This window comes from Podarcis erhardii (assembly GCF_964252035.2).
Source record: "Podarcis erhardii genome assembly, chromosome: 1".
NCBI lineage: Eukaryota > Metazoa > Chordata > Lepidosauria > Squamata > Lacertidae > Podarcis > Podarcis erhardii.
The window spans coordinates 2,157,598-2,181,088 of NC_138497.1; the positions used below are offsets into that span (position 1 = coordinate 2,157,598).

General features: G+C 48.6%; 1 long non-coding RNA gene across 1 annotated transcript in view; it reads left to right on the forward strand.

Moving 5' to 3' along the window:
• LOC309350062 overlaps positions 1–23,491 on the forward strand; it is a 492,019-nt gene that overhangs the window by 105,573 nt on the left and 362,955 nt on the right. The gene's annotated exons all lie outside the window — the stretch shown is intronic.

The following is a 23,491-nucleotide window of genomic DNA, read 5'->3' on the forward strand; positions in this document are numbered from 1 at the left end:
GACCAGAAGGGAGAGAACATGCCAGTTGTGCATGTGTCTCTGCCAGGGTCCTACTCGAGTGTAGAACAAGCTCCTGAAAGTCCAGAAGTATTTGTGGGAATATATCCATTAGTACACACCCTATATGGGAAATATGTGTCATATTGGCTGTTCAGCCAATCACCTTCTGCCATCCCAGCACCTCACCACCTCTCATCTAACCATAGTTCTTCAAAATGCTTACTCAACCCAAGTTTTCTTTGCTGTATATGCAGAGCCCTCCTTGCCCCTTAGCTGGAGTTGTTTTCCACTCTACAAGCCAGCACCAGATTCCTCCTAAGGTGGTTCTTACCAGTTTTGCGGTCAGCCAGCGCTCTTGCTTTGTGACACTGATAATGGATTTTGCAGAATTTCTACCTCAGGGTGTGTCAGGCAACAGAGAGAAGGCGAAACAGACAACCATTATATCAATGCTGTACAGTGGTACCTCGGGTTACATACGCTTCAAGTTACATACGCTTCAGTTTACACACTTCGCTAACCAAGAAATAGTGCTTCAGGTTAAGAACTTTGCTTCAGGATAAGAACAGAAATCGGGTTCCGGCGGTGCGGCGGCAGCAGGAGGCCCTATCAGCTAAAGTGGTGCTTCAGGTTAAGAACAGTTTCAGGTTACGTACGGACCTCCGGAACGAATTAAGTACTTAACCCGAGGTACCACTGTATTATGACTATGGCCAGCTCATTGTATCTGGGCTTTTCAAATGAGCGGCCAATAGAAGCCTTGCAGGTGAGTCATGTCTTGCAGTGAGCCAGTGTGGTGTAGTGGTTAAGAGCGGTGGACTCCTAATCTGGGGAACCGGGCTCGCGTCTCTGCTCCTCCACATGCAGCTGCTGGGTGACCTTGGGACAGTCACACTTCTCTGAAGTCTCCCAGCCCCACTCACCTCACAGAGTGTTCGTTGTGGGGGAGGAAGGGAAAGGAGAATGTTAGCCGCTTTGAGACTCCTTTGGGTAGTGATAAAGCGGGATATCAAATCCAAACTCCTCCTCTTCCTCCTCCTCTTCTTCTTCTTCTTCTTCTTCTTCTTCTTCTGGCTCTGCCTTGAAGGCCTCATTGAGTTTATGGAAGAGACTGAAGAGCCACTTCAAGCCATAAGGTAATGTTCAAACACTGCTTCGTCCCACCTCCAAGAGCACCAGCTGTCCAGGCTCATGAATTCCACCAACAAGCTTCAGAGTTACCTTACGAGAAGTTTTGAAACATGCTTTGGTTACAAAAAGGAGATAAACCGGTAAATATGATATCTATAAGGTGATGAGGAATCTATTGAAAACAAATTCAATAGAGGCCATCAAGACTAAATGAATGTTTTATTAGATATATAAATCTTGTGCTCCACTATTAAGTCCCGCTTGGATTTATTAAATTCTGTGTGCTTTGAGGAACACACTCGAATTGTAATAAAAAAGACGGATTGAATCTCATCAAATGTTAATAATCCTCAAGCAGGTCGATTAGATCTTCTGCGATGTGGGTGAATATTGGAAGCCCTAATATTTGTTGGGAAACATTCGGCAATCAGAGGCGGTGGGCATGAAGCTATGACGGCTGCAAGGTATGAGGCTGGCAGTTCTCCTGCTCAAGTTCTAAACTGCTCACTTAACAACTTAAGACGAGTCTGCTGGGTCAGGCCCATCTAGTCCAGACCTTCTCCCCACAGTGGCCCACCAGATGCCCCACTGGGAAACCAGCAAGCAGGATCCGAGCCCAAGAGTTGAAGCCCCACCTGTGGCTTCAAGCAGCTGGTGTTCAGAAGCATTACTGTTTCCAACTGTGGAGATGGAGCAGAACAATCCTGGCTTGTAATAATAATAATAATAATAATAATAATAATTTTGTTTATACCCCACCCTCCCCAGCCAAGACCGGGCTCAGGGCGGCTAACACTAGGTATAAAAACAATTCATTAAAATACAACTTAAAAACAGGATGAAAATACAACTTAAAATGCAGCCTCATTTCAATGGAAGCCCAGATCAAAAACTGTTTGGGGGAAGAAAACGTCAAGTCTTCACCAAGGCCAACTATCCAGACTGGTCCTACGTGGGCCAGAAAAAAGCCAGGGAAGTCCTCAAATAGGGGTTTCATCACAGAAGGAAAAGGAAAGAAGGGGAGGGGATCAAGTTGATTCCAATCTAAAGGCCAGGCGGAACAACTCTGTCTTACAGGCCCTGTGGAAAGAAATCAGATCCTGCAGGGCCCTGGTCTCATGAGACAGAGCGTTCCACCAGGCCAGGGCCAGTGTTGAAAAGGCCCTACTCTGGTTGAGGCAGGGGTATGCAACCTTTAAGACAAAAAGAGCCACTTGGACCCATTTCCGAAGAAAAAAAAACCAGGAGCCGCAAAACTTGTCATTATAAAAATAACTTTTTTGTCACTTTTTTATTATTTCTTTGTTTGACCCCTCAGAATTACTCCTCCTCATAGAAATAAACGTTAAATTAACAAGTTACCTTTTTTTGTGTGTGTGTTCTTCACTCCCCTTCAAAACAGTGACCAGCGTACATGCCCCCTTCCAATGCAGTGACCAGCGTACATGCCCCTTACAATGTAGCGGGCGGGCGGGCGGGAAGGTGATGTCGGGACGGTGCGTGACTAACGCACGCACCGCCCCCATGTGACGTCACAGCCAGTACAGCGCCCACCACAGTGGGGAGTGTCGGGGCGCACAATGCGCCTCCTCCCCTCGCTAGTATCCGCCCCAGAGCCGCGGCGAAGGTGTAAAAGAACCACATGCGGCTCCGGAGCCGCGGGTTGCCGACCCCTGGGTTGAGGCTAATCTGACTTCCTTAGGGCCCGGGATCTCTAGGGTGTTGCTATTTATGGACCTTAAGGTCCTCTGCGGGGCATATTGGGAGAGGCGGTCCCGTAGGTACGAGGGCCATTGATAGTCCTCTCCTCCTCCATGAATTTGCCCAATCCTCTTTCGCTAAGTATTTGTAGCTCAGCTCTATTGTTTCTTTTTCTCTCTCCTTTCATTCCTTTTTCTTGTTCTATTTTGTTATGTACTGAGTCGAATAGGATCCAAACTGCAGCAGTCTGATTGGTCCTAGAACAATAGGATCCAAAAGGCAGCAGTCTGATTGGTCCTAGAACAATAGGATTCAGAATGCAGCAGTCTGATTGGTCCTAGAACAATGCAGCAGTATGATTGGTTGGCAGGAACCACCCAATCATGCTCCAGATTGAAGTGAATCCACAACCTGATTGGTTTACAGTACAATTCCGGAATTAGCCAATCATGTGCAGCCCATTGTGTAAATAATGTATATAAGGCAGATACTTTGAGGGGACTTTCATTCATTCCTCCTCACCACTATGAGCTGAATAAAGAGCATGAAATCACTTTGCGACTCCGAGTATATTTCACTGGCGACGAAGGTGGGATCCTGCTGAGCTGACTGCCACACACAGCACCGCAGCACCGCCACCTGCCGCACCGCTGCCTCGCACCGTGTATCCAGGCTTCAGCTCCGGGACACAAGGAACTCAGAATGGCAACTGACAGCAACTTCTCGCCGTTCAACCCAGCATCTGGAGACTGGGAAGCGTACGCCTCCCGTTTCACCTTCCTCCTAGAAGCCAAAGGGGTCACCGATGATGAAGACGCCAAGAAGAGGGCAATATTCTTCAGCGTCTGCGGAGAGGAGACATTTGAAATCGCCCGGGCTCTCCTTGCGCCTGAAGACGTTGCTACTGTTCCATACAAAACAATAATGGAACAGCTGAAGGGGCACTTTTCGCCACAGCCCTCAGTGGTGGCTCGTCGAAATGCCTTCTACGCAAAGCGGCAAGCCCCTGGGGGAACCATAACTGGGTTTGTGACCTCTCTCCGCCAAGCCGCCCGGTTCTGCAACTTCTCAGAGCTGGAGAACATGCTTCGTGACCGCCTCGTCGGTGGCCTGAGGGATGAGAAGCTGCAACGACGCCTCTACGCTAAGAAGAACCTAACGTTCCAGGTCGCTCTGGAGGAGGCCCTGGCAACGGAAGCTGCCGAGAGGTCGACACAAGAGGCACGGCCGAGCCAGCCGTCCCAACCGAGGGTCCACCATGAAGACCTCACCGACGACTCAGGATCTGACAGGGAGGAGGTGCACCGAGTACAGCAGCGCACTCAAGCAGCCCACATACCACAGCTGCCTCGACGAGAAGGAGGGAACTGCGCAAGCTGTGGAGAAAGTCATGAGAGGAGGACCTGCCGTTTCCGCAATGCAGAGTGCAGACAGTGCAGAAAATCGGGACACATCGCCCGGGTGTGTCGGGCTCGGCCCACCCGACACCAGGCATCAGACGACCAATCCAAGAACCCCAGGTCCCGGGGCCCAACGCACCAAGGCAACTCGACAGAGCTCACGGACTTCCAGGTATACCAGTTGCCCCACCCCAACATAGAGAAAATTTATGTAGAGGTACAGATAGAGGGGGCCCCATGCCGCATGGAGCTTGACACGGGTTCAACTCTATCCATAATCTCGGCAAGGACCTTAAGGAAACTGTGTCCTACTGGGGGTCCCAAACTCAGGCCGGCCCCATTCACCCTCCGGGACTTCCAGAAACGTAAGGTCCCCACAATGGGGGTGGGGACCTTCAGGGTGCAATACCGAGGGCGGACGCGGCAACTGGACTTGCTTGTGGTCAAGGGCCCCTACATTAGCTTACTGGGATTGGCATGGTTTGGACCACTGGGGCTAGCTGTCACCGGGGTGAACCACACTAGCTTACAAGTGGACGTGGACGCCATATGCAAGGAATTTCCGGGGGTTTTCGATGGGAAATTGGGACAGTATACGGGCCCCCCCATTGCTCTACAGCTTGACCCCGCAGTACGACCAGTCAGGCTCAAGGCCCGCCGGGTCCCGTTCGCTCTGAAACCCCGTATAGACGAGGAATTGGACCGGCTCGTGGAGCAAGGAGTGCTGGAACCGGTACCTAATGCCCCCTGGGAAACCCCAATCGTCACACCTGTCAAGCCTAATGGCTCAGTCCGCATCTGCGCAGACTACAAATGTACCATAAACAAGGCCCTCACGGCCCATGCATACCCAGTGCCAGTGGTCAGCCATGTCCTTGCCACCCTGGCTGGGTCGAAAATTTTTGGCAAGCTGGACTTGGCCCAAGCATATCAACAGCTGCCAGTAGATGAGGCAACAGCAGAGGCACAGACGATTGTGACGCACAGAGGAGCATTCAGGGTAAAGCGGCTGCAATTCGGTGTCAGCGTGGCACCAGGCATATTCCAGAATCTAATGGACTCTCTCCTTAAAGGGATTCCTGGCGTCACCCCCTTCTTCGATGATGTGTTGATTGCCGGGCCCACACCAGAGGAGTTTGAGGACCGCCTCCGCACCGTTCTGCACCGTTTCCAGACAGCGGGTCTCAAGGTAAAGCGGGAAAAATGTCTACTAGGAGTGCCCCAGGTGGACTTTCTGGGATTCATGGTGGACGCAGAAGGGGTCCACCCGACTGGGGACAAGGTACGGGCCATTTGTGATGCCCCAGCGCCCAGGAACAAGACTGAACTTCAGGCCTTCTTGGGACTATTGAACTTTTACCATTCCTTCCTTCCCCACAAGGCGGCGGTAGCGGAGCCCCTACACAGACTCCTGGACAAGCGGGCCCCTTGGGTGTGGGGCCATCGCCAGGAGGCCGCATTCCAGGCAGTCAAGGACTTGCTTGTCTCAAACTCGGTCTTGGCACACTTCGACGAGAGGCTGCCGGTGGTGCTAGCATGCGACGCCTCACCCTATGGCATTGGCGCTGTCCTGGGACACCAACTCCCAGATGGAAGAGAGGTACCGGTGGCATACTTTTCCCAGACACTCAACGCAACCGAGCGGAACTACTCACAAATCGACAAGGAGGGCCTGGCAATCGTGAAGGGAGTAAAAAAATTCCATGATTTCTTGTATGGGCGGCCCTTCACCGTGGTGACTGACCACAAACCGTTGCTTGGCTTGTTTGCCCCCGAAAAGCAGACCCCCCAAGTGCTGTCTCCTCGTGTCCTCAGGTGGTCAATTTTCCTTGCCAGCTACCAGTATGCACTGATTCACCGCCCTGGGAAGGCGATGGGCCATGCGGACGCCCTCAGCAGGCTACCACTACCAGAAACAGGCCCCGACCCGGCACCTGCACAAGAGGTTATGAGCCTGGAGCTGCTTCCCGACCGCCCCATTCAGGCACAAGAAGTTGCACACCATTCCAAGAAAGATAGGGTCATCTCCCGGGTCCTGGACTGGGTGTGGAGGGGATGGCCCAGCAGCAGCCCCGGGCCAGAATTCGCCAGCTACACAACCCGCAAACATGAACTGTCGGCCCACAAGGGGTGCCTGTTATGGGGAAGCAGGGTCGTTGTTCCCCAGCCCCTCCGCAAAAGGGTCCTCACAGCCCTACACGAGACACACCCAGGGGTAGTAAGAATGAAGGCCCTTGCCAGGAGTTATGTGTGGTGGCCGGGGATCGACGGAGAGATAGAGGCCTGGGTCAAACACTGCCAGGCCTGCCAAGAATCCCGCCCAGATCCCCCAAGGGCCCCAGTCCAGTCCTGGGAGTCTGCCCGAGCACCATGGTCACGCCTGCATGTGGACTTCGCTGGCCCCTTTCAGGGGAAAACATTCTTCATAGTGGTGGACTCCTACACCAAATGGCTGGAAGTCGCACTGGTACCATCCACTTCTACATCCGCAGCCATCCGGGTACTACGCAGGCTGTGTGCAACGCACGGGCTCCCTGACACTCTCGTCTCAGACAACGGGACTGCATTTACGTCAGGAGAATTCCAAACCTTCACAGCGCAGAACGCCATCCGCCACATCCGTTCGGCGCCATTCCACCCTGCCACCAATGGCCAAGCAGAACGCATGGTGCGGACCACCAAGGACACCCTTCGCCGCATGACGCAAGGGGATTGGGAGTACCGCCTTGCCACATTCCTTCTAGCACAGCACAGCACCCCCAGCTCAACGACTGGCCGGAGCCCCGCTGAACTACTAATGGGTCGGCGCCTTGCAATCAGATTGGACCGCCTTCACCCCGATAGAGCTCAGGATGAGGTAGGGGTGGGGGAAGGCAGGAACCCCCGGACCTTCGAGGCCCAGGACCCAGTGTACGCAAAGAATTTTGGGGCAGGCCCTGCATGGGTACCCGCCACAGTCACCAGGGTCACTGGCCCCGTGTCGTACGAGGTGCTAACGGATGGGGGGCAATGCTGGCGCCGCCACTGTGACCAGATACGGCGACGATTCCCGGGAGAAAACCAGGAGGAGGAGGACAGGTCAGAGGAGTCCCAGGGGAACAGTGGGGCAGTGAGGCCCATAGAGCAGCAGGGGCCAGCAGGAGAGGCAGAACCAGTAAATACAGAGAGGTCCCGGGAGGCCGAAAGGACACCGGAACCAGAACCACGACTGAGCGAGCCGGTTGCGCCAGACCAAACAGCCCCATCACAGCCAGCATCCTTGGAACACGAGCCAGAACCAGAACCCCGGACCAGGGAACACCCCAGGCCGCAACGCACACGTAGGCCGCCAGCGTACCTTGAGGACTATGAATGCGACCTCCCGGGCAGGACTGGAACTTAGAGGGGAGGGGTGTTATGTACTGAGTCGAATAGGATCCAAACTGCAGCAGTCTGATTGGTCCTAGAACAATAGGATCCAAAAGGCAGCAGTCTGATTGGTCCTAGAACAATAGGATTCAGAATGCAGCAGTCTGATTGGTCCTAGAACAATGCAGCAGTATGATTGGTTGGCAGGAACCACCCAATCATGCTCCAGATTGAAGTGAATCCACAACCTGATTGGTTTACAGTACAATTCCGGAATTAGCCAATCATGTGCAGCCCATTGTGTAAATAATGTATATAAGGCAGATACTTTGAGGGGACTTTCATTCATTCCTCCTCACCACTATGAGCTGAATAAAGAGCATGAAATCACTTTGCGACTCCGAGTATATTTCATATTTGTTCTTCTTTGAGGCTTCTAACTGCTTTCTCTCCCTATGTGACAAAAGGAAACAGACGTATTTGATGGCGGGAGGAAGCTGCCAAGGTGGATGGTCTTCGCCACTACCTGTGGGAGAGAGTTCCGCAGCTGAACTCTCCACCACATGAAGAAGTTTGCCCTTCACATTTGTTTTCGTGGAACTTGCAGAGGAGAATTTGCTTAGGGATATGGATAACAGACAAGGCTAGTCCCTAGGGCGAAAGAAGAAGCACCACGGCTCAGCAGGGGAGCACCCATGGGCACCCACAGAAGTAATTCTAGGAGGAGGGGGAGTTCCAGATCTGCAGTCTTCATATGGCTAATGGATTGAGGTTGAATCCTGACAAGACAGAAGTACTGTTCTTGGGGGACAGGGGGTGGGCAGATGTGGAGGACTCCCTGGTCCTGAATGGGGTAACTGTGCCCCTGAAGGACCAGGTGCGCAGCCTGGGGGTCATTTTGGACTCAAAGCTGTCCATGGAGGCACAGGTCAATTCTGTATTCAGGGCAGGTGTTTACCAGCTCCACCTGCTACACAGGCTGAGAACCTCCCTGCCTGTGGACTGTCTTGCGAGAGTGGTGCATGCTCTGGTTATCTCCCGCTTGGACTACTGCAATGAGCTCTACCGGAGCTACCGTTGAAGGTGACCCAGAAACTGCAGCTAATCCAGAATGTGGCAGCTAGACTGGTGACTGGGAGCAGCCGCCAAGACCACGTAACACCGGTCTTGAAAGACCTACATTGGCTCCCAGTATGTTTCCGAGCACAATTCAAAGTGTTGATGTTGACCTTGAAAGACCTAAATGGCCTCAGCCCTGTATATCTGAAGGAGTGTCTCCACCCCCATCGTTCAGCCCAGACACTGAGATCCAGCTCTGAGGGCCTTCTGAGGGTTCCCTCCCTGCGATTAGCCAAGTTACAGGGAACCAGGCAGAGGGCCTTCTTGGTGGTGGTACACAGCCTGTGGAACATCCTCCCATCAGATGTCAAGGGGATAAACAACTATCTGACATTTAGAAGACATCTGAAGGCAGCCCTGTTCGGGGAAGTTTTTAATGTGTGACATTTTGATGTATTTTTCATCTTTGTTGGAAGCCGCCCAGAGTGGCTGGGGAAACCCAGCCAGATGGGCGAGGTACAAATAATAAATTATTATATGACTGACTGCCATGGTGCTCAAGAAATGCAAAAAAAGGAGAAGAGAGCTATCAATGGCTACTAGTGGTGATGGACTGGCTTTGGCAGGCGCTGACGAGGACCAGAGCCTTCGTCCTTATCTTTCCTCAGCTGAATTTGAAGAATTCTGTGCATTATGCTGGCAACACCAGCAGGGCATTTTCTCAAAAGACAGAATATATTTATATGCACATGCTAACTGGACTTTCAGGCAGCAAATCATCCAAAGTAAGCAATACATTACAGCAAAACAGTAATAGAATTTATATATATATATATATATATATATATAAAGCATGTGAGGGGAACAAACAGCAGGCCCGGGACCTGGGACCACGCTAATGAATCCCATTATTCATCACTCTCTTAATGGCTCAGCCATGGATAACTTGCATAATTCAATTGTAAAGAGGCTTCATTGAAACAGATGGAGCCTGTCAGGACTTTAATGTGCACCAATGTGCATTTCGCACGGCTAACCAGGCTGGCACTGCCCCACCCATTTGAGAAACTGCACTCATCCTACCCAAATTGCTAACAACACACACAAACACACACACATAGAGATTTTCCCTACAGATGCATTGCCCTGGGACACATGAAATGGAGTGCAGATCAAAGGAAGTATTAAAGGTAAAGGGACCCCTGACCATTAGGTCCAGTCATGGCCGACTCTGGGGTTGCGGCGCTCATATCGCTTTATTGGCCGAGGGAGCCGGCGCACAGCTTCCGGGTCATGTGGCCAGCAGGACTAAGCTGCTTCTGGAGAACCAGAGCAGCACACAGAAACACTGTTTACCTTCCCGCTGGAGCGATACCTATTTATCTACTTGCACTTTGACGTGCTTTCGAACTGCCAGGTTGGCAGGAGCAGGGACCGAGCAACGGGAGCTCACCCCGTCGCGGGGATTCGAACCGCTGACCTTCTGATCGGGAAGCCCTAGGCTCTGTGGTTTAACCCACAGTGCCACCCACGTCCCTAAGAGAAGTAAAAGGACTGCTTTATTCTGCCTTGGTCTGATCTCCCTGGAGACCTGTGTCCAGTTCTGGTTACCACAGTTGAAGAAGGTTATTGACAGCCTAGATGGTGCACGTAGGAGGGCCACCAAGATGGTCCGGGGTCTGGAAACCAAGCCTTATGCAGAACAGTTTAGGGAGCTGTGGAAGCCTGGAGAAGAGATGGTGGAGAGGAGAAATGATTGACATCTCTAAATGTCTAAACTGGGCTGTCACATACAAGATGGACCAAGCTGGTTTTCTGCTGTTCCAGAAGGGAGGACTCGAACCAACGGCTTCAAGAAAGGAGATTCCAACTCAACCTCAGGAAGAACTTGGTGACAGCAAGAGCTGTTCGATAGTGGAATGGTCTCCTTCGGGAGGTGGTGGGCTCCCCTCCATGGAGGTTTGGATGGCCATCTGTCATGGGTACTTTAGCTGAGATTCCTGCATTGCTTTTTTTAAAAAAATAATATTTATTCAAATTTTAAAGGTTACAAAGGGAAAAAAGAAAAAAGAAAAAAAGGGAAAAAAACAGAAAAATACAAACAATTAAAACAAAAACAAATCAAACCTTCCCATAACTTATCTTTCATTTGCTTGTTTCCTTGACCTCCTCACGCCCCCCTTTTTTGTATTCTAGTTCAGTTAGATATTTCAGCAAATCTTTTCCATCTTTGTTTTTATCCTAATAGTTTATCTTAATATACTGTAATTTTACATTCTCTTCTTTCACCAATTAACAATCCATTTTTACTTAGTCTTTTATAACATTTCTGCTAAAACCACATAACTTCATTCCAGCATCCTTCTAACATTCCTTAATTTTACAGTGTTTCTGTAAGTAAACTTTAAATTTCTTCCAATCTTCTTCCACCGACTCTTCTCCCTGGTCTTGGATTCTGCCAGTCATTTCCGTCAGTTCCATGTAGTCCATCACCTTCATCTGCCAGAGATTCCTGCATTGCAGGGGTTGGACTAGATGGCCCTCGGGGTCCCTTCCAATTCTGCAGTTCCATGCAGCTAAAATGTGGCCTGGCACGCCCCTGCTTCTTTCCCCTCCATTTGTTAAGCTCATCTCACCCATCCTCTGGTGCCCTAATGTCCTGCGCTTCACACCATGAGCTGCTGGGAGTCACAGTTGGCTTTCCCAGGTCCATGCTGGTGGTTGCCATTCACAAAAGGGCGTCTTGCCCTCGCTCCATCTCGCTGGCACGCTGTGAAATTAAGAAAAGAAAAACGGCAGGAAACTGAGCTAACAAAACAAGTTTCCCAAAACACACTCACACCCCGGCATTTCCAAAGCAAAGCATAGTTCTCCTTCAGACGAAATTACTATTATTTCCATTAAGTGCGTCCTCCACCGGGGATGGCGATTTGCTTCGTTGGTTGATTTAAATCATCTCTCCCATCTCGTCAGGCTCCGAGCCCTGTACTCATGTTCCAGTCTCCATAGAAACAAGATGCGGTTGGTTTTCACTCAAATGCTACCATCAAAAGCGATGCGCTCCAGCATTGCCTAAATAGCAGCTCCACTCCGCAGACACACATGCCTGAGGGTGGGGTAGGGGCGGCAGTTCCTTGAGAATGCAATTGCTGCTTCCAGATCTTATCCCTCAAGAGAAGTGGCTATTCCTCTCGGAAGGTGGATGGGAGAGTGTTGTTCTGAGCAATCAACACAATACTTACCCCATGACATTTTGGCCCAAGGAAGTTTCCCCTGGTGCTTTCATCATCTTCATCAGTGCAAACCCATAACTCCTGCAGGAAACAGAAAACTGCCGTGCTGGAAGGCCCAAAGTGCTGGATCCCATGTCTCTATGGGATGTAATTCAATGGGGGCAGTCAAATACAACATTCCTTGTTTTCCTAGAGTGGACGTGCAAGGGGATGTTTGGTCCAGCGAGTCAAAACTTCCTGTTCCTCCTGGCTGGAGCATCCTTCCTTTTGCATGTGATAGAAAGTGGGTGTGACCTCACCTGTCCAGGTAACAAAAGGACGAGTCACGCAGCACACCTCTCTCTTTTTCACTTCCTTCTTCGTTTGACCAGTTTTTAGCTCGGACTGCTGTGCTAGCTCTCAGCTAGCAGAAGCACTGGAATTATTCCCCCGTATGGGGTAGATCCACATGTACATATTTGTAACCTAGTATGCCTTCAGGGATCCAAATGTGAATTGATGTGAGCAAACTTCTTTTATTGAGTTTGAATAAGATTGTGGAGTCTTTATTCTTTTAAGAGGGATTCAAGGGAACTTACCAGGAACGTACAATTCAGTCTGAGACAGATTGAACTGTACAATAGTGAGAGGCTCACACGAGCCTGCAACCAGCTATCTGCTGTGCATGTAAAAGGGGGAATGTAAAACTCTGCTAAGTTATAGAACTTGCTAGTGCAAGTTAGGAAGGATATTAATAAGCAATATATCCTCTCCCGCCACCCTGAACATTCCCACAGTCTCAACTCTTTCCCTCCAAGCAAAAGCATCCTCTGGTCAGCCAGGGAGCAGCCAAGGTTACTATTCTCTGAAGGTCATCTTTATGTAGGATCTAGGGATGTTGGTACCACCTGAAAGCCAGGACTCCCCAGTTATAGACTCTGCACACACTCAGGAGCAACATGGCCTCCATATGTGAGCATATGATATGCTAATGTACTTCTAGGCTGCATCAGCAGAGGTCTTGCCTTCTGGTTTCCCATTGGGGCCCCTGGTTGCCACTGGGAGAATAGGATTGTGGGTTCAAACCCTGCGTTGGGCAAAAGATTCCTGCATTGCAGGGGGTTGGTCTAGATGACCCTTGACCCTTAGGGTCCCTTCCAGCCCTACAATTCTAGGGTTCTATGAACTACAGCCCTAATGAATGTATTCGGCATGTTCTCTTGCTTTTAAAGGGGATGCAACAACAGCCTGGGAGCTTCAGAACATCAAGACACAAGGAGAAATCAAGGACCCTGGTCCTCCTGATACAGAGGAAATTTGCGCTGGAATCCTGACATGTTTTTCTGAGGGTCTGTCCTGAAGACAGATAGCAGGAGCCAGGTAGTAAAAAGCACCTGCTGCAGCAAACTCCTGATGTCCGCTCCTCACTGAACAACTCAGACATGGTTTTGATAATTGCTAAAAAGGGGAGGAAAATTTCAAGCGAGGTCTTTTTTGCAGTCTGCTGCGCCGAGCTGGGTAATGCAATTCTTCCCAGAGACACTAAAACAGCAAATGAAGTCTGCAGATCTATTTTTGCTTTCTCTTATGTGGTGCAATATGAAGTGATGCTCAAGGTTCTGATAAACAGGTAAATAAATTTTACTTTTTTTAAAAAAAAAAGAATAAGAAAAAAGGCCAGTGCTACAAATTGCTTTCCTGAGTGTTTTCATCTTCAACAGAGATGGCAAATGCAAACAAGCCCAAACCTATTTTTATTCCCTGGTAATTCCCACATGGACGAGATCTGCAAGCGAGCTGCTTTTGGGAGAAAACTATTCTGCTGATGTTGGCAGGGTCAGGAGGGAGAGGACGGCAGAAACAAGGAGTTGGGAGAGACTGAACGAGCGGCAGAGGGGGGTACTTAGTAGAAAATTGGAGCGTAAACAGGACAGGCACACACTCCAGTTGCGCTAACACATTTTCACTCTCCATTGATGGTGTGTTTTATGTTATTTTATTCAAAAAAATGCAAGTTAAGTTTTTGTTGAGACAAACCAAAACAGGGGGAGAGCAGAGCCTTTTCCATGCTTGCAGTTTGCCTCCTTAAATCACAGGAAGAACTTTCTGACGGCAAGAGCTGTCAGATGGTGGAACAGACCTCCCTCAGAAGCTGGTGGGCTCCCCTCTTTTGGAGGTCTTCAACAGAAGTTGAATGGCCATCTGTCAAGGATTCTTTCATAGAATCATAGAATCATAGAATCATAGAGTTGGAAGAGACCACAAGGGCCATAGAGTCCAACCCCTTGCCAAGCAGGAAACACCATCAGAGCACTCCTGACATATGGTTGTCAAGCCTCTGCTTAAAGACCTCCAAAGAAGGAGACTCCACCACACTCCTTGGCAGCAAATTCCACTGTCGAACAGCTCTTACTGTCAGGAAGTTCTTCCTAATGTTTAGGTGGAATCTTTTTTCTTGTAGTTTGGAACCATTGCTCCGTGTCCGCTTCTCTGGAGCAGCAGAAAACAACCTTTCTCCCTCCTCTATGTGACATCCTTTTATATATTTGAACATGGCTATCATATCACCCCTTAACCTCCTCTTCTCCAGGCTAAACATGCCCAGCTCCCTTAGCCGTTCCTCATAAGGCATTGTTTCCAGGCCTTTGACCATTTTGGTTGCCCTCCTCTGGACACGTTCCAGTTTGTCAGTGTCCTTCTTGAACTGTGGTGCCCAGAACTGGACACAGTACTCCAGGTGAGGTCTGACCAGAGCAGAGCAGATTCCTGTGATTCCTGCATTGCAGGACCCCTTGGGGGTCAAGTACAACTCTCCAATTCTATGATTGTAGGTGTGATGAGCTTTTATTTATTTTATTTATTTCATAAAATCTATACATCCCCCTTCCTTCCATCTATCTGTCTGATGTTCCCTTTCTCTGTAACTATCTCTGAATCTAAATAAATAGTAGATAGTTTCAGAGATTCAGGTAGGTAGCTGTGTTGGTCTGATACAGTCAAAATAAATAAAAAAATTGTCCAGTAGCACCTTAGAGACCAACTAAGTTTGTTCTGGGTACAAGCTTTCATGTGCATGCACACTTCTTCAGATACCATGCATGCACATGAAATCTTATACCCAGAACAAACTGTGGAGGCCAATTCTGGACCCACACGTCCTTCCACAGTGGGAACATTGGTTTACGGGCAGGAGTTGATCTCGGTGAGGGTTTGCCAAGCGTGCCTTCCTCATAGCACATTTCTCCCTTTTGTCCAGAGTCTGAGCATCTTCAAAGCCTATGACACCTTTGGTAAAGGCTGCTCTCCAATTAGAGCACTTGCAGGCAGGTGTTTCCCAGTTATCGGTGCTTATACTACATTTTTTTAGATTTGCCTTAAGAGCATCTTTAAATCTCTTTTGTTGACCACCAGCATCACACTTTCCATTCTTAAGCTGGGAATCTGCCATCTACCTACCAACCTACTTACCTCTCTGCTGGTTCTGCGATGAAGATACTTTTAGCATTAAATGGCAACCAAGCCTCTTGTTCCTCTGGGTCTTCCAGCTGTCTTCCGTTGTCCAGGGAAAACTTTCACTAAGATGCGACTGGTCCATGGTGAAAGTTATCTGTGGATCAACAGGCTGTCTGCCGTTTATTAATGGCCGGTGGAAGGGAAAGGCACCATTAAGCAGTATCTCCTTCCGAAACTTATGATATCCTGGGCTGGTTATGGAACATTTCTTCCACACCTTGCGGCAGCTGCTGCCTCACCTGCTTGAGCTAACATTTTCTCAGTGTGAAGGATGTGGCCTGTGAAGGGGAAAAAATCCTTCGTTCTGCTCGACCTTTAGAAATGGAGACAGATACCAGATGGGTTCTGAGCCTTTCTCCAGAGTTAACTTTGGTTTCGGCCAAATGGCTTCAAGTTACAGGAAAGGAGGTTCCTACGGAGCATCAGGGAGAACTTTCTTTCTTTCTTTTTTTAAAAAAATAATTTTATTAGTAATTTCAACATAACAATTCAGTTTTCCTTCTTCATTCATTACACACACCTCAATTTCTTAACATTCACTATATATTCCTCCCTCCCTCCCCTCCAGGGCTTCCCCCCAACTTCCGCTTCTGGTTTGTTTCTCTTCTCACCCACTTTGCTATCTCTTAACAGAAAAAGTTATTAATAACATAACATCAAGCCTAAAAACATAAAAAATAAAATGCACTATAATATTTCACTATTTTCTAAACATTTTCTAATACTAATAATGTGAATGTTTATTTAAATCCTGCCATCAAGTCTATTGACTTTCTTTGTTTCTGCAAATATAATATAAATGGTTCCCATTCTTTTTCAAAGTCGCTGTTGTCTTTTTCTCTTTATCTGCCATTTTTGCCAGTTCTGCATAGTTCATCAACTTCTCTTGCCGTTGTTCTTTAGTTGGTATTTCTCCCGACAGCTGGACATATTAAGGGCCCCATTACCTCCAGGAGCTGAGAGCCTCATCAAACCTAAATCCGGCCCTGTATGCAGCCATCATGGCCGGTCGCCACTGAGAGCCTTCTCCTCCCTAATTTTGTTTCTCAATGCCCTTTGTTGGTTTGGATGTAAATCTGCCCCCTGCCAACGCTCTTTTTCTGGCATTAGCCTCCCTCCCTCTCTCCTTCTGTGTTATATCCCAGCAATTCTGGACATGAAGATATTCTGTTTGAATTGCCTGAATGTTATCTCCGTTCAACTTCGATGCGTGACCTTTCCACTGGGATGCAGCTATTACACTGAAGGCTCTATTCAGCGGGATTGTTCGATGCACTTGAACATGGCTTGCCAGAGCCCTGCAAAGGAGAGATAGGGCTCCTGCTCAGGAATTCACAATGCAACAAAACACACACACACACACCTTTTCTCTCTCTCTCCTGGTGACTCACGGTACTAACAGGCTGCTCTCATTCTCCTGATCTCAGTATTAGAAGGGGTGGGGGCCCAAAGCTCGCCCCTCTCTAACCTGATTAAACAGCTGGAAAAATCTGCTTGAATATCCACAGGACCCTGGAGGACCCCCCTCCTGTGTCCCTGACATAGAGGGGAGCCGGCCTGGAGATATTTATACAGAAGGTCAGTGTCGGAGCTGGCAAAATCAATAGAGGAAGGCTGGAAAATGAAAGCAAGGTATTGATGAGGATGCTGAGCTGTGGGCACAGTAGTAAGAATAAAAGAAGAACGTGCTGGATTAGGTCAAATGGATTAGTTTTCCGTTCCCACATTGCCTAAACACCCATCACCAAGTGTCCCTGTTTTCCAAGAACAGCCCTGAATTTACAGAAGCTGTCCTGGTTTCTGATTTGATCCCGGAATGTTCTGTTTCTCCTTAAAAAGGTAAAAGGTACCCCTGACTGTTAGGTCCAGTTGTGGATGACTCTGGGGTTGTGGTGCTCATCTCGCTTTACAGGCCGAGGGAGCTGGCGTTTGTCTGCAGACAGCTTCCGGGTCATGTGGCCAGCAGGACTAAGCCGCTTCTGGCGAACCAGAGCAGCGCACGGAAAAGCCGTTTACCTTCCCGCCGGAGCGGTACCTATTTATCTACTTGCACTTTGATGTGCTTTCGAACTGCTGGGTTGGCAGGAGCAGGGACCGAGCAACAGGAGCTCACCCCGTCGCGGGGATTCGAACCGCTGACCTTCTGATCAGCAAGCCCTAGGCTCTGTGGTTTAGACCACATCACTATTTTCACTGGAGAAATGTCAGAGGGTATGGAAGACCACACACAGGATTCAAGCACAAGAGAGCTTTCCCCTCTTGTGGTTTCCATAAACTCTTATTCAGAAGTGTCTGAGTCTTCTCCAGGTGGCATGGGGAACTTCTCTAACAGTTTCAGGGAGCAGAGCAAGGAGGGGGGGGGGGGCATTCTCTTGTGCGAGGACTTCTTGCAATGAGAAAATGCTTACAAAGCCCTAATTCGGATTCAACCCTTTGATTCTTCCTCTCTAAAGGATGATTTGGGGGGCGCTGTGGGTTAAACCACAGAGCCTAGGACTTGCTGATCAGAAGGTCAGTGGTTCGAATCCCCACAATGGGTGAGCTCCCGTTGCTTGGTCCCTGCTCCTGCCAACCTAGCAGTTTGAAAGCACCTCAAAGTGCAAGTAGATAAATAGGTACCGCTCCGGCGGGAAGGTAAATGGCGTTTCCGTGCGCTGCTCTGGTTTGCGAGAAGCGGCTTAGTCATGCTGGCCACATGACGCCGGCTCCCTCGGCCAATAAAGCGAGATGAGTGCCAAAACCCAGAGTTGGTCACGACTGGACCTAATGGTCAGGGGTCCCTTTACCTTTACTTTTAAAGGATGATTTGCCTTCTCAGAAACACAGAATGTGGCACAGTCATTGCCAACTGCAGAATTTCAAAACACAACTGCAACGATCACACCGCTTCTCCCCCCGCCCAGTTTTCTGTGTGAGCAGATTCTGCACACAAATCTTGAAGAGCAGTCAACCACACTGCTTTGCAGCTGCCTTTTAAAGGGGAACAGCAGGTTTGTATTCCATCTCCATCTCCATCTCCATCCCCACTCCCTTTTCTTTTCTTTCTCCCTTTCTCCCTTTCTCTCTTTCTCTCTCTCTTTTAGCACTTTATTTTCATAACTGAAATTGAATGAATGAATGAATGAATGAATGAATGAATGAATGAATGAATGAATGTTGGCCACCTTGAAATATGTAAAGGGCTGTCCCATGGAAGATGGAGAAAACCTATTTCCTGCTCCTCCACAGAGTGGGACGCAAAGCAATGGATTCAAGTGACAAGAAAGGAGCTTCCAACTTTACATTAGGAATATTTTCTGACAGTAAGAGATGTTTGAGAGTGGAACGGATGAGAAAGGAAGGTGTCCTATGCCCCCCATGACAGGGGGTTGAATTAAATGACCTTTGGGGGTCCCTTCTATGATGCTCTGTTGGGTTGGGACTCATAAAGACAGGCTTCTCACGAGAAAGGATTGTGGCTTCTCTCTCCAATGTTTGGGTCGAATCCTGGTGCCTTCGCCATTCTGCTCTCCAGCCTGGCGTAGTCTTTGCTCCTCTCTTCTCTCTTTGCTCCGGCAATCCTTGAAGCGGCGATTGAAATTCTTGCCCTGTGCTCTGCACATTCCTTGCCAGAGAGCCCCATTCATCAGAACTTCCTTGTTCTGGTTCAATTAAATTCTATAGCACTCGGAGGTGATGTAGCACCGGCCCTGGTGTGGAATTTCAATGCCGCCGCCGCTCTTGTAAATACACGGCTGAGGATAAATTGGCCATCAGTGGCGCTGAGAGGAGGCGCAGAAAGTGTGTGACTACAGCTTGTTTTTATATGCTTGGAAGAGGGTGAGCCATTGCCAAGGACCTGGGCAATGTTCTTGAGCCTGGCAAGAAGGGGGGCAGGATTTGGTGGTATGTGTGTGTGTTAAAATAAATCCTGCTTTACATTGGATGTTTTCAAGCAATGTTTTGGGACAGACTGGGAGATCTTGCTTGGATCACTACAGTTAAAGCTGTATTTGTATGTATTCAGATAATTGTTGTTGTTGTTGTTTAGTCGTTTAGTGGTGTCCGACTCTTCGTGACCCCCTGGACCAGAGCACGCCAGGCACTCCTGTCTTCCACTGCCTCCCGCAGTTTGGTCAAACTCATGCTGGTAGCTTCAAGAACACTGTCCCACCATCTCGTCCTCTGTTGTCCCCTTCTCCTTGTGCCCTCCATCTTTCCCAACACCAGGGTCTTTTCCAGGGAGTCTTCTCTTCTCATGAGGTGGCCAAATTCTTGGAGCCTCAGCTTCACGATCTGTCCTTCCAGTGAGCACTCAGGGCTAATTAACTCAAGAATGGATGTGTTTGTTCTTCTTGCAGTCCATGGGACTCTCAAGAGTCTCCTCCAGCACCACAATTCAAAAGCATCCATTCTTCGGCGATCAGCCTTCTTTATGGTCCAGCTCTCGATTCCATACATCACTACTGGGAAAACCATAGCTTTAACTATATGATCTGGTGGAACGCTCTGTCCCAAGAGACCAGGGCCTTGAGGGACTTGAAATCTTTCTGCAGGGCCTGCAAGACAGAGCTGTTCCGCCTGGCCTTTGGTTTGGACTCAGTCTAGCCCTTATGTTTCCATCCCCTTTATGGTCTTGATTTGTTGGCTACTTTTAAAATGAGGCTGCATTTTAAATTGCATTTTACCTCTATTTTAAATTGGTTCCCGCCCCCATCATGTTTTTTACTGTGATTTTATTGGTGTTAGCTGCCCTGAGCCCGGCTCTGGCTGGGGGAGGGGTAATAAATAAAAATTATTTATTTATTTATTTATTTATTTATTTATTTATTTATTTATTTATTTATTTATTATTTCCGCAGTCATGGATGGCTTTCCAAGAGGATTAGGGCACGATGCTGGACTAGATGGGCCACTGGCCTGATCCAGTATTTTCTTATGTTCTTCTGAGCCACATATTCCTTCCTTGGAGGTTTTTAAGCAGAGGTTAGATCAGTCAGTTGAGATTCCTGCATGGCAGGGGGTTGGACTAGATGACCCTCAGGGTGCCTTGCAACTCTAAGATTCTATGATTCTATACTGGCTTAGATACTGCATGATAACTAGGGCAGTTTCTTTCTTAAATGTCCGGGTGCTTCTATATCATTTGACACATAAAACAAGAAGGAATCTTCGCCTGCCTAGATGCCATTGATTCAGCTCCAGCAAAGTGAAGACCCCGGCAGGCAGACTATAAGCTCTGAGTGCTAATTCAGCACCAACAATTGTGCAGCAAGTGTGGCATCCACATCACCTATGATACAAAGAGTGGCATGTGCCCTTTCTTTTCTCTCCTCCTCAATAATCTTTATTGGTTTTTCAGTTACAAACTGTACATGCACCTACTGTATTATATTTTACATTTATACTTGCTCCTAGGAGCTGACTTCACTCCTTACGTCTTCTGGCTTTTTTATATCACCTCTAAATTTTTCGCATGGTCTTTATCCATTTTGTATATTGTTCTTCTTCTTCCACATTTATCCATAAAGTGTCTGTAAACAAAGAAATCCTTCTATATATACAATTCTTGTTGTCTGTCTATGTTCATTTACAACTACTATTATTAGATTGGTCACATTGTACGTTTTACTTCTTATTGTTATTATTGCCCAGTAAAATCCTTTGTATTCCGCATTATCAGGTTTATTTCTGTTCTGCTGGTTTCCCTCACCTTGCCAACAAAGGTCCGTCTAGTTAAAGCTATGGGTTTTCCCAGGAGTGATGTATGGAAGTGAGAGCTGGACCATAAAGAAGGCTGATTGCCGAAGAATGGATGCTTTTGAATTCTGGTGCTGGAGGAGACTCTTGAGAGTCCCATGGACTGCAAGAAGATCAAACCTATCCATTCTGAAGGAAATCAGCCCTGAGTGTTCACTGGAAGGACAGATCCTGAAGCTGAGGCTCCAAGACTTTGGCCGCCTCATGAGAAGAGAAGACTCCCTGGAAAAGACCCTGATGTTGGGAAAGATGGAGGGCACAAGGAGAAGGGGACGACAGAGGACGAGATGGTGGGACAGTGTTCTCAAAGCGACCAGCATGAGTTTGACCAAACTGCAGGAGGCAGTGGAAGACAGGAGGGCCTGGCGTGCTCTGGTCCAGGGGGTCAAGAAGAGTTGGACGCAACTAAACGACTAAACAACAACAAAAACAACAACTGGTTTCTCTATTTCACCTTATCTTTCCTATGTATGACACAAATTTTTCCCATTCTTTTTGAAATGTTTCATCACCCTGTTGTCGAATTTCCCCCATTAATTTAGCTATCACTGCATATTCCATTGCCTTCTGTTGCCATTCTTCTACTGTTGGCAGTTGTTGCTGTTTCAGCGACAAGGACAGGAAAGCTTTCTCTCTCTCTCTCTCTCTCTCTCTCTCTCTCTCTCCCTCCCCCCCCCCCCCGTTCTCTGGAATCCAAACACATCGCCCAGCGCAGGGGAGAAAGAGCTATTTCGGGAATATGAGATTGCTGCAGAGCAAGGGAGCTAGAGAATGGCTGTCGAAACGAGATGTGTAATGTTTCTAGATTGCATGAGAGCTCAAAGGGCAAAGAGCGTGGAGTCTATTTCTTGCTAAGGGACCATTGAGGAGGCCTTGCTGAGGAGGTCGGCATCTGCTTCAGAAAGGGGGGGGGGGGAGCAACATCAACAAATCAACCCCCAAACAGGCTCATCTCCTCATATCCTGGAAGAAGAGTCTCCTTTCCCGCCCCCTTGACATGGTAATTATCTTACCAGGTGCTGATGGCAGCAAGCTTTACAGCTTTTTTGAGGGAAGGGCTCCCCAGGCAGACATCAGCCAGCGGAGAAGAGTCAGGAAAGGTGAGTCTGGGAAAAGGATGCAGTTTACATAAGATGGGCAGAGGAGGGCTGGTCAGGCGTACAGATGAGATTGCCACCGCTTGAGCTCTTGACAGAGAGATTCCGGGGCAGGGCAACAGAAAAAACAATGCCATGCAATATATATTTCCAGTCCTGGACAAGGTAGATATCTCCAGGTGTAGCCAGCTCTAGTAAAGGGTTAAAGGGACCCCTGACCATTAGGTCCAGTCATGACCGATTCTGGGGTTGCAGCGCTCATCTCGCTTTACTGGCTGAGGGAGCCGGCGTACAGCTTCCGGGTCATGTGGCCAGCAGGACTAAGCCGCTTCTGCCGACCCAGAGCAGCGCACGGAAATGCCGCTTATCTTCCCGCCAGAGCGGTACCTATTTATCTACTTGCACTTTGACGTGCTTTCGAACTGCTAGGTTGGCAGGAGCAGGGACCAAGCAACAGGAGCTCACCCTGTCATGGAGATTCGAACCGCCGACCTTCTGATCAGCAAGCCCTAGGCTCTGCCTACTTCTCCTTTAAATCAGAACCAGTGAAGGAGGTGAAGGTCCTGTGTGAGTGTCTGGAGACTGAGATTAAAAGATTGAGGTTGAATCCTGACAAGACAGAAGTAATGTAATAATAATAATAATAATAATAATAATAATAATAATAATAATAATAATAATTTATTATTATTTGTACCCCGCCCATCTGGCTGAGTTTCCCCAGCCACTCTGTGCGGCTCCCAATTGAGTGTTAAAAACAATACAGCATTAAATATTAAAAGCTTCCCTCAACAGGGCTGCCTTCAGATGTCTTTTAAAGAGAAGATAGCTACTTATTTCCTTCACATCTGAAGGGAGGGCGTTCCAAAGGGTGGGTGCCACTACCGAGAAGGCCCTCTGCCTGGTTCCCTGTAACCTCACTTCTTGCAATGAGGGAACTGCCAGAAGGCCCTTGGAGCTGGACCTCAGTGTCCGGGTTGAACGATGGGGGTGGAGACCAAGGCCATTTAGGGCTTTCAAGGTCAGCACCAACACTTTGAATTGTGCCCAGAAACTGGGAGCCAATGCAGATCTCTCAGGACTGGTGATGAGTCTGAGAGGTTATCTATTTGCCTTGCCACTTCCCCTGGGGAAAAGGGCACTTTGCCGCTGAATCAGAGCAAATGTCAGTCCATGGCAAACACTCTTGATGTTTGCTCTGGTTCAGCAGTAAAAAGCAGCTTTCCCTGGGGCAAGGAAAGCCTCAGGACAAGAAAAAGTGTGGATGATTCCCCGTTTCCAGCAGTCTGTA